General features: G+C 43.7%; 1 protein-coding gene across 2 annotated transcripts in view; it reads right to left on the reverse strand.

Annotated features, from left to right (window-relative positions):
- The window catches only part of STON1 (stonin 1), a 51,894-nt gene that overhangs the window by 39,030 nt on the left and 543 nt on the right, over positions 1-12,321 (reverse strand). Inside the window, exon 1 of one of the 2 annotated variants that reach the window (XM_058684158.1) lies at positions 2,569-2,737. The exons of the other annotated variant lie outside the window; for it this stretch is intronic. The gene's annotated coding sequence lies outside the window, so the exon portion shown is untranslated. Of the gene's footprint in view, positions 1-2,568; positions 2,738-12,321 lie in introns of those variants that run through there. 2 annotated transcript variants of the gene reach the window in all.

Below are 12,321 nucleotides of genomic sequence, written 5' to 3' on the forward strand. Positions count from 1 at the left end.
ATAGCCCAGCTCAGAGTGAGAAGAGAGATGAGGAATTAATAGGTCCACTATCTACAAAAATTGTGTAATGTCCCCAGAGAGGAGCTGGCCAGGCCACATCCTGGTACATGACATCCAATCCAGAGTGCTCCACTTTAAGGGGGACAGTCAAAGACTACAGAGTTCCCAAAGGCTGGTCACCAGGATAGTGGGGTGTGCTGAAACCACATCACGAAGGATGGGCTATAAAATCTGAAAGTGTGTCCCTAAACAAGATTTGTGGAGGACATGAGAAGCAAAGGCTCTCTTAGAATCAGAAAAATACTTGAAACATCGTCTGATCCAACCTTCACAAGAGAGGAACCTCTAACACAACATCTCTGCAGAGGAATTAACCAGCTGCTGCATGAACTCTTCCATTAATGGAGACCATGTCACTTTATGAGGAGTTCATCTCATTATCACTATGGCACGATTAAACTCTTCTCCCTCCTATTAACCCCAAATTAACCTCCTCCTGGCTTTCATTTGTGCTCTGTGGGGACGCAAGCTAAATCTAAACATTTTTTCACCTGCCTATTCTTCACACCACTGAAGACAGCTGGCCTTGATGACGTGCATCGGGTCTTTGCACAGACTTGCCCAGAAGGAGCACATGGCCCTGAAACACATCTCCAGGCCCCTCCAATGCTTCATTCCTGGTCATCTCCAGCCAGCTTTGACCTCAGGCTGCCATGGAACGCTGACTGCTGCCCCTGCCTTGCTCAGAGCATGGCATCCTGGCCATGGCCCCTAGTTGTGTTTGCTTTCCAAAGAGGTTTTGGCCTCCTGCCCCTTTGGCCAAACTCTGGTCCATCTCTTTTCTTGGCTTTGCTGCTGTGCCCAGTGCTAAGGGCTTATCATGAACATCTCCACAACGAGACCAAAAAATGAGAGTCCCAAATTCATGCCACTTTGTAGAAAGCAGCTGGTTATTTGACTTTAGTCCTTCTAAAGTAGACTGAATCTAGAATGTTCAATAGACATTAAATATATTTTCTAACACCTCGTTTGACGGATGAGGAAATAGAGGTCCAAAGGGGTAAAAGGATTCACTCAGGTAACACAGCCAAGAAGATGAACTCTCATCTTTGATTTTTCAGTCCCACATTCCTTCTGCAGTTAAGAGGAAGTGGAGTTATCTTATGGCTCTCTTCTCAGTACATTTGGGGTAAATTGTCCATAGTTTGTGGGTATGTGCATTCATTCTTTGACTCAACAGACCTTCGCTAAGCACCTACTAAGTGCTTTGGAAATATTCTCAGTGAGATTTGAAGTAAGCTTCCCAAAGGGAACCACATCTTGTTGTGTGTGAACACATAGTGTGTGTGTATATGAACTAATTAATTCTTTCATGCATGCACACATTCACTCAACAATGATAGCTGAGCACACTTAACACTATACTACACACTGGTACAAGTAAAAATAGTCACAGTCCCTTACCCCAGGGTATTCTCTGTCTAGTACAGACAGTTCTCAAATGTTTTGTTAATGCAGGCTACTATGGGGACCCACAGCCAGGTGCTTAGTTAAGATCGGTGAGAATGATGGCTATGTGTCCGTAATGGATGGTATGCATATGTCCGTGTGGTGGGGGAGTGATGCTGCCAGGACTGAAAAGGCCTCTGAAAGAGCAGGCTTATGAACTGAATCCTGAAGGCTGATATGAATTGATCAGGCAGAGCAGACTGGAGAGCGGTGAGTGTTTGTGCAAAGGCGGTGGGGGGGTGGGGGGGGGGGTGGGGAGAAGGCACAGAAGAGAGCCTGATTCTGCAGGCAGAGGGGCCCAGCTGGAGTCAGGGCCTAACATGGTTCTGCCATAAAGAGGCAGGTAGGTGAGTAAGGTACAGAAGCCCTTCTGTGTCATGTAAGGAGTTGATTTTATCCTAAAGGCAACGGGATTCAGTGAAAGAATTTAGAGAAAGGAAACAGGATCAGATCAAAATTTCAGAAAGAAAGCTCTTACAGTGGAGGATGGACAGGAAGGCAGTAAGGCCAGGGGCAGGGAAACCCGATAGGAGGCGATAGTTGGAAAGCAGGAGAAAACCAGGGCTGAACCTGATAGCTCCTGCCTACACACATACTTGATTTAAGTCTGAAATAGGAGAAGAGAGGAGAGACTATTTTTCATGTACCTCTCTCATGGCACGGGGGCAAGTACCCCACAGCTCTGCAGACACACATCATCATCACCTTTCTCCACAGTGACTTGCTGGCAACAGAAAAGTGATCTCAGCTGTAGCTTCATGACCAGTCTCGATGTGCAGGAGCCTCAAACAGAGCAGCCACTCAGGAGGTAGCAGCTGCATGCATGAGCCACATACATCCAAAGGGGGTGGGGGTGGGGGAAGCAGTCCTAAACAAAGTAAGATCAGGGTCTCAGAAGCACGGATAAGTCAAGTCCAAGCAAGGCAACGAGTCAGAAACAAGACAAATAGGAAAAGTTCCAAGAGGAAAGGTGTTTTAAAAACAAACACAAAAGTTTCTTCACAAGAATAGCAGGCGAACAGCTTAGACAAACTAGGAAACCCAGAAAGGAGCCAGCACCTGTCCCAGGCGGTGAAAGTCTGTGGGTCTCCTGTCTCTGGAGGCAGCCCGCTGCTGGGGAAGCCCATACAGTGCTCTCATGAGAATCCAGGAAGGCGCCTCCTCTGGCCAGACGGGCAACAAGCAGGCCTCAAGTGGTGGAGTTTGCAGCGGGGTGCCCGAACACAGCCCACTAAGGCCTGTGTGCACCTGCGCATGGGCACATGTGGGCAGGAGAGGAGAATGTGTGGGCGGGAAGCAGGCAGATCCAGACAAGCAGGGGGCTGTTTAAAGCTGGGTAAACCCCATCACGTGTGGTACAGAGCCATTCCCACTGGGAGCTGATAGTCAAAGAAAAATGATAAAGGGGATGAGGTTGGAACCCTAAAATAACAAGTTTCTGCCTTTGGGGCGGGGCGGAGGGGGTAAATGTTCATCTAGGCAAGTCTGAGCTTTCTCTGGACTGGAAGATTCTGACATTATCACCCAGTTCCCAGGAAAGCCTGATCACTTGTTTTCCCTCAAGATAATTTTATGAAAATCAGAAGCACCTGGTAAGTAGCTGCCTTACTACTTACAATGACCCCAACGAGGCACCTTCCACTGAAGCTAGACTGGCAGCCACCAGGGGGATTTTCACAAAATTTATGAGGTTCTGCTTTGAACCACAAACAAGCAAAAGGCCTAGAGCTGCACTAGGGGAGGTTCTCAGTTGTAAAGATGTGAGATTAAAACATTTCTCTATGTGGGGCGCCTGGGTGGCTCAGTCGGTTAAGCGTCCGACTTCGGCTCAGGTCACGATCTCGCGGTCCGTGGGTTCGAGCCCCGCATCGGGCTCTGTGCTGACAGCTCGGAGCCTGGAGCCTGTTTCCGATTCTGTGTCTCCCTCTCTCTGACCCTCCCTCGTTCATGCTCTGTCTCTCTCTGTCTCAAAAATAAATAAACGTTAAAAAAAAAAATTAAAAAAAAAATTTCTCTATGTTGGTATTAACGCTAAACTGAGGCCAACAAAAGCAAGGTTTGTAGCATCAGTTACTGTCTTCTAGTGCCTCCAAACTTGCCCTGAATATGCATTACAGTGAGCTAGGGGAGAAAACTTTCAAAGGGATGAACAGAGGCCAGGATGACAGTCCCGTCTCTGAATTTCTGGGCCATAGCTGTTTTAAATTAGATTCTCAATGCTGCTTCTGTGAAACTCTTGGCTTAGCTCTGCAATGGAAAAGTTATTTTTATGCTCCGGGCCACAGATATTTATATGGAGGCACATCCCCATAATTCCAATTATGTTTTGTTTTCATGATGCTCTTTTCCTCTACTTAAGAGCCATCATAGATATCATTATTATTTCTGATAAGACACTTGCAGAAAAGCTCTGGGCCAAGTACAGATTCCACAGGGCCCAGACAAATGACGTTGTAAACAGGCAGATTTTAGGTCTTGTGAAACCCTCAAGGAATACCTTCAGTTCTTCTGCCCACTATGGCTGCCTCTCCTTTGTCGATTCCCCACCCCCAATGAAACCCTTTAATTACTCAGGAACTTCATAATCCCTCCTGGGAAAACCTAATCCCAGAAGTCATTTTGTTATTTACTCCTTATATACTCTCTCTGGGGTCTTTGCATTTAATTTTTTTAAGTATATTTATTTATTTTGAGAGAGGAGAGCAGAGGAGCGGCAGAGAGAGAGAGAGAGAGAGAGAGAGAGAGAGAGAATCCCAAGCAGTCTCCTCACTGTCAAGCAAGGAGCCTGACATGGGGCTCGATCCCAAGAACCACGAGATCTGACCTGAGCTGAAATCAAAAGTCCAACTCTCAATGACTGAGCCACCCAGGAGCCCCCTGGTCTTTGCATTTAAAATGCTATTTTCAATAATGAAATAAAGGGTTTTTTATCTTCAGAAGGACAGGAACACCAACTACTAAAGCAAAGAGATACTTGTGGTTAAGAAGGACACTCAAATAACAACACAGTCTATAGAAATGTCCATCAACATGTTGTGGGGACAACTAAAAGCTGTTGGTACAAAAGCAAAAGCAAAATGGTGATTCAAGGCTTTAAGGAAATTCATCCAAGAGAAATCTACATTGATTACCAAGAAAACCTAAGTTATTATGAAGTGTTCCCATGGCCTCTCCCTAAAAGTCTCTCTGGTTAGACCTTCTGAAGCACAATCTTGATTTGAAAGAGACAGAACAGTGGAGGGGAGATAACAGGAGACCACTATCTATGAGCTTTAACATATGCCAAGAACTTGGTCCATATTATTTCTTGTTATCTCACTTAATCTTCAGAACAACTTATTGAGGTAGGTCTTGCTAGTACTGTTTTATAGAAAAGGAAACTTAGCCTCAGAGATGTTAAGTAACTTGCCTAAGGCCACTGTTATGGTCTGAATGTTTGTGTCCGCCTGAAATTAATATGTTGAAATCCTAACCCCCAAGGTGATGGTATCAGGAGATGGGGCTTTTGGGAGGTAACTGAGTCACGAGGATGGAGTTCTCATGAATGAGATCAGTGCCCCTAAAAGAAGAGGATGTAGACTGAACTCTTGCCCCTTCAACGGTGTGAGTACATAGTGAGAAGATGGCTGGCTGTCTGCAGTTCAGAAGAGGGTCCTCACCGGAACCATGCCGGCACCCTTACTCTGGACTGCTAGTCTCCAGAACCATGAGAAATTAACTTTTGTTGTTAATATGTCACCCTGTCTGTTAAACTTTGTTACAGCAGCCCAAATACACTAAAATAGAGCCACACATCTAGTTAGTGGCAAAGTTTAAAATCAAACCCAGATCAGCCAGACTCCAAAGTCTGTTTCTTTTCCATTATCACCTAGGGCTGATGTGAGGACCAGGGGAGAAGGCCAAAAGTGTCTGCTGATTTGGTTCTTTAAAAGAATAGATTTGTTGGGAAGATACGGGAAAGATAATGCTTGCATAGATCTCCTTAAACATTTCCTATAAACAGGCTCAGCTGGTATCAAACAACATTCCCGGAGATGCTGCCAGCTGCATATAAAGAATTGATCATTCAGTATAAATCTGTCTGCACTGTTATAACAGACACAAGTAAATACACATGCCCAACAGAGATAGAACATCACCATCATGGCCCAAGGGAACACATCTGCTTCACAAAGTCTTCCTTTCAACATAAATGTGAGTTAGGATGCTGGTTGGTCAGCCATCAATGTTATTATTGAACATTGTACTGAAGGGTCTACCCAATGCAATAAGACAAGAAAAAGATCTAAGTCACAAGGAATGAAAAGACAAATTAGTATTGTTTTGTAATTGTCTACATAAAATATTCAATAATATCTACATACAGACTCTTAGAACTATTAAGAGAAGTCAGCTTGGATGCTAGATGCAGGATCAAAATCCCCAAATCAGAAATGTTTCTATGGGCCAGCAAATAACCAATTTGAAAATATAATAAAAGATATGTAAAATATCAACAAAACCTATAGGAAATTAATACAGCAAAAGTTGTGTAAGACACTGATAGGGGAACTCACCAAACACCATCCACCTGAATAAAAGGCGCAGATAGGAAGACCTAATATTGTAAAGGTATCGGTTCCCTGGAATATAATGTGAATGCAAGTTCAATAAAAATCCCAACGTTGTTTTGTCTTTGCGTGTGACTAGACAAACTAACATTTATATGAACTAGTAAAATCTAAGAAAGCCAAGAAATTATGAAAAAATAAATAAAAGTAATTCTAAAAGCTAGCAATTATTGAGTTTCCTTATATGGCAGGCAATATTTTGCATACATTATCTCTTCACAATTATCCTTGAAGTGGATATTATTATCTATTTTATAGACAAGGAGACTGAGAGAAATTAGGTAACTCATCCAAGGTTACTTGGTACTCTTAGGAGTAGCAACAGACGCAAGAAGACAATGGTGCAATATCTTCCCAAGTACTCAGGGGAAATCATCGTGAGTCAAAAATTCTACACTCAAACTCTCCTTTGTAAGTGCAAAATAAAGACATTTTCAGGAAAACGAATACTTTCAAGTTTACCAAAGCTCTTTTACAAAAGAACTTCTTCTAAACTTACATTCACATGAAGAAAAATGAACTCAGAAGGAAGAAGTGGGGTGTCTGAAGGAGCAGCCTCCAAACTGCATTGAATTGATGAAACAAAACAATGCACAGGCATACCTCATTTTATTGCACTTTGCAGATATGGCATTTTTTACAAATTGAGGGTTTGCAGCAACTCTGCATCGAACAAGTCTATTCGCACTTTTGCAACAGCATTTGCTCACATCACGTCCTTGTGTCACATTTGGGTAAGTCTCACGATGTTTCAAACATTTTCATTACTATTATATTTGTTATGGTGATCTGTGATCAGTGATTACTACGCACTGAAAGCTCAGATGATGGTTAGCATTTTTTAACAATAAAGTATTTTCTTTTTTTTTTTTTTAATTTTTTTTTCAACGTTTTTTATTTATTTTTGGGACAGAGAGAGACAGAGCATGAACGGGGGAGGGGCAGAGAGAGAGGGAGACACAGAATCGGAAACAGGCTCCAGGCTCCGAGCCTGATTCAGCCCAGAGCCCGATGCGGGACGCGGGGCTCGAACTCACGGACCGTGAGATCGTGACCTGGCTGAAGTCGGACGCTTAACCGACTGCACCACCCAGGCGCCCCTAAAGTATTTTCTTAATTAAGGTATGTACATTGTTTGCCTCGACATAATTATTGCATACTTTAATAAAGTACAGTATAGTGTAAACAAACTTTTTTTTTTATGTTTATTTTTGAGAGAGAGAGAGAGAGAGAGAGAGAATGTGAGCAGGGGAGGGGCAGAGAGACAGGGAGACACAGAATCTGAAGCAGTCTCCAGATTCTGAGCTGTCAGCACAGAGCCCGATAAGGGGCTTGAACCCACAAACCGTGAGATCATGACGTGAGCCGAAGTCAGATGCTTAACTGACTGAGCCACCCAGGTGCCCCTAAACATAACTTTTTTATGCACTGGGAAGCCAAAAAATTCATCTGACTCACTTTTTTGCAATATTCATTCCACTGCAGTGGTCCAGACCAAATCTGCAATATCTCGGAGATGTGCCTATAAAGTAGGTGAGGAAAGTGGGACCACAGGAAAAGTAAAGGTAGGAAATAGGAGGTGTCTAATAACATTATTAGTTATTGAAAATACAGGCCATAAAGTCCTACACACATGTGAGAAGTAGGCAACTAAGTTGGCTATGTGCTTCTTTTTAGCCAAATAAGAAGTGAGAAACATCAGTTAAAGGATTCACAGCATCCATAAGACAAAACAGCCAAGTTGCTCACAAGAACTGTTTCTCACACTAAGACCAGGAAGACCTTTCCCATATAGTTAATGGGATACAAGATCTGGGACATTGGTCTGAATGTGATAATTTGGGAAAGGGGTCCTTGACTCCTACAATTTTTTTTTTCAATAAGAAGTTGCTTTAGAAGCATCAGCCTTCCTGGGGTACCTGGGTGGCTCAGTCGGTTAAGTGACCAACTCTTGGTTTTGGCTCAGGTCGGATCTCATGGTTTAGTGAGTTCGAGCCCCACATCAGGCTCTGTGCTCACAGTGCAGAGCCTGCTTGGGATTCTCTGCCTCTCCCTCTCCCTCTCTGCCCTTCCCTCACTCGTGCTATCTCTGCCTCTCTCAAAATAAATAAATAAACTTTAAAAACAAAGAAAAAAAGAAGTATCAGCCTTCCAGAATCTCTTCCTTGAAGAATAGAAGAGATAAAGCCTCCTACTTAAAGGTGTGTTATTTGAATGACCATGTTTTTAGAAAAGCCCAAGTTTCTGTGGATCTTTAGGTATTTTCCAGGAAGAAGATGGATAAGGTGACCTTGGGGGGCCTGGCTCCTTTTGAGGGTACATTGTGGTACAGGATGTGGGTATTGTTTCCCAAACCACCCCCAGAATCACTCATGCTGAATATTTCCACCTCCACTAATCCAGTTCATTTTGCCAATGCATGGAACCACTCACACAGCCAGGCTTCCGAAAAATAGTTTATTGCTGTGCTTTTATAGTAATAAGCATCAAGACATAATAAGCTCTTCTTTCCTGTTCAATGGTAAATCCTTGACCTACCTATCCTGACACACCATATAACACATAGGCAAAAGCGAGCCTGGGAACTTTCCCCGGATCTTCCTATCCATCACACTCCCCTGACAATGCCAAGAACAACGAAAGCCCATGTGGACAGAGCTTTGAAAACATAACATGCCTGATCTACTTTAAAAATCCTGCCTTGGGGCGCCTGGGTGGCGCAGTCGGTTGGGCGTCCGACTTCAGCTCAGGTCACGATCTCGCGGTCCGTGAGTTCGAGCCCCACATTGGGCTCTGGGCTGATGGCTCGGAGCCTGGAGCCTGTTTCCGATTCTGTGTCTCCCTCTCTCTCTGCCCCTCCCCCCTTCATGCTCTGTCTCTCTCTGTCTCAAAAATAAATAAAAACGTTAAAAAAAAAATTTTTTTTTAAATCCTGCCTTCTACCAGGACTGCTCCAGAATCCCAGGGGGTTCCTGGAACTCCATGCTGCCTGGGAAGCTTCAGAGGAATTCTAGATACCTTTTGTGGGTACAGCTGACTCTTCTGGGAAGGTGAGCTACCTCTGGCTAAGTCTGAAGCAATTCCCAAGGACTTCCAAAGAGAAGTGACAATGAGACACAGAAAAGATGAGAGGCAGAGACATTTTACAATTAACCAAAACATTAGTTCTTACTAAAGTACCAAATACTTCACCTTTCCTTTTCTACATTTTCTTTCTTAATGTAGAATACTTGGCAGGAAGATGGTAGACAGTAGTGATTAAGATGCATAGACTTTGGTCACTGACCTGAATTCAAGATCTCATTCTAGTACACAGAGGCCATGCAGCCCTGGCAAGTTACCCCTCTGATTCTAGTTTCATGAGAATAACAGTTTCATGAGAATAATAACAGTATTTACCTCACAGAGTTTTAAAATGAAACACCATATGCAAGTGGTTTATACTCAATAAATGTTAGCTATTACTACTGCAAAAACTTGACAAATACTGGCAAGCACAAAAAAAAAAAACCCTCAAAAGCACCTGTAATCCTACCATCCACTTTGATGTTTGTAATTCCAGTATTTTTTTGATGTATTTTCAAATAGTGAGATTATAGTACTTTCTATTTCATAACTTGCTTTTAAAACTTAACACCGTACCCTAAGCCTGTTCTATGTAAGTCAGTGTTCTTGTACAATACGATTTTTAAAGGCCACATCATAGCCCCTTGGGCTATTTTACTTCTTAACAACCTTTGCCCTTCTTCCTATCTGCAGGCCCCACACTTCATGTATTTCCAATTCATCTGACCCTCCCAGATGATAACTGGCTGCTTTCTATCGGCTAATTGGGGATGCAGGCTTCATCTTACCATCCAGATGACCCGCTCCTTAGCCTTCACTTTACTGGCCTTCATTCATCCCCATCATGCAGAGGGGCCTGTTGGGCTACACAGCAAACATTGGTGGCTGATGCCAAACCACTCAAGATTCCATGAGGTGGCACAGAAGCTAAACAAGGCAGAAAGGCAATTTCTTTCCCAACAGTATAAGGCTGACCTCTAGGGCATTAAATACAGTATTAAAAATCCTCAGGAAGAGGAAGAGACAAAAGATTTTAATCTGCGTGCATTGTTTTCCTAAGCAACAGAGCCAAACAAGTTCAAAACTTACAGGCTTTCTATTTGAATGAAAGTAACAACACTTACTTATCAATGACATTTTAAGACCACAGTAAAACCTAACTAATTCATACTAATGGGGAACTATCAAACTGCATCAGTGGAGAAATATGAATTTACATCCTTTTTAAACTAAACTTTATTTCCAGTGAAAAAAAGTTTTTTTAATGTTTATTATTTTTGAGAGAGCAAGAGACAGAGCACGAGTGGTGGAGGGGCAGAGAGAGAGGGAGACACAGAATCCAAAGCAGGCTCCAGGCTCCTAGCTCCAAGCTGTCAGCATAGAGCCCAATGCGACGTGGGGCTCAAACCCATGAACCATGAGATCACGACCTGAGCCAAAATCGTACGCTTAACCGACTGAGCCACCCAGGCGCCCCTCCAATGAAAATTTTTTTTTAAGAAATCTTTATTTCCAGGGGCGCCTGGGTGGCTCAGTCGGTTAAGCATCTGACTCTTGATTTCGCCTCTGGTGATGATCTATCTCATAGTTCATGAGTTTGGTTTGTGAGTTGGAGCCCCGCATCTGGCTCCACACTGACAGAGAGGATTCTCTCTCTCTCTCTCTCTCTCTCTGCCCCTCCCCCGAGCACGCATCCTCTCAAAAATAAATAAGCTTAAAAAAAGAAATCTTTATTTCCAAATCGTTCAACACTTTGACCTGTTTTGACAAGTTGTTCAGAGCTTGATCCTAATACATTTGTTACAACCACATTTAGCGTTCTTATAGAAACGTTCTTATAGAAACAGAAACGGCTGAAGTTCTTAAGAAGAGCATTCTCCCTAAAGACAATAAGTGTTCAACACCCCCTGCGATCCTGCTCACACAGCTCACTCCTCAGGGAAGTGTTTTCTTCTTAGTCATGTGGACGCAAACCTCAGCTCAGGCTCCCTCCCACCTCCCTCCAGTTCTGAGTGAGTGGGCAGACGCTTGCCATCTCAACCCAGATCAAACCCTAAAACAAAACAAAACAAAACAAAACAAAACAAAACAAAACAAAATCCCTCCAAATTCCAGACTCGATCTGTCCAGACCCATCTGAGAATTAACGAGCTCCTTCTAAGCACCCAGAGAACTAAGCCTGTCATGGAAACACTGATTCAACCATAATGAGAACCGACATAAAACCGCACAAATGAACTAAACATTGTTCCACCCAATCGGAGCCAAGCTACAGCAACAGCCTCAGGAATAAAATAAGCAAGGCTGTTTTTCTTCTTTGTGGTCCTACTCATTTTAGCGCCTTCCACCCTTGTCTTCACAACTGTTTATGAGAAAGTGGGAGCGGGGGAGTTGGGAGAGAGATGGGGAGCCAGCCTGGGAAACGCCAACAAACACTGCGGTTTGTGTCAGGCAAATTACAACTTCTGGCCTGGGGGAGGCCTAACAGTCTGGGGTAGTCTGAAAACGAGCCACACTGAACTCCCATCTCCCACAACAGTTAAGTGTGGAATGAAGTCTTTATTTTCCAAAGATCAAGTTCTGCTCAGTATTTTTAGCAAGCATTCTTTTCATCTCTTTATTATTTTTAAATTTTTTTAATTTATTTTTTTTTCGGAATTAGAAAGGTTAATTATATGAAGTAACATTATTAATGGAAGAAAGTATATAGGAGGAAAGGCTACAAAAAAAAAAAAGTTCAACCAACACAAATAGTAAAAACCTAAATAGAGCCTAAGTAGGAATATATTTTAATTTCCCCTTGGACCCAGCAAGGGACAGTTTGTGAGTCCAGGGGACCCAACACCAAATCTCAGTGAACGTCACTCCTGCAGGAAATGCTGGGGCAAGTGTGGAGGCCCCTTGCGACTGCGGCCGCTGGTCCTGGGTCATCACCTACTAGAGCTGGGAGGGGACAGCGGCCGCTGGTCGTGGGTCACCACCTACTAGAGCTGGGAGGGGACAGCGGCCGCTGGTCGTGGGTCACCACCTACTAGAGCTGGAGGGGACAGCCGGCCGGAGACACCAGCTGTGGCCCGAGGCAGGGGGACCAGAGCCTCCCGCGGAAAGGGGCGGGGGAGGGGCCGCAGCACGAAGA

This window comes from Neofelis nebulosa, chromosome 9 (genome assembly GCF_028018385.1).
Source record: "Neofelis nebulosa isolate mNeoNeb1 chromosome 9, mNeoNeb1.pri, whole genome shotgun sequence".
NCBI lineage: Eukaryota > Metazoa > Chordata > Mammalia > Carnivora > Felidae > Neofelis > Neofelis nebulosa.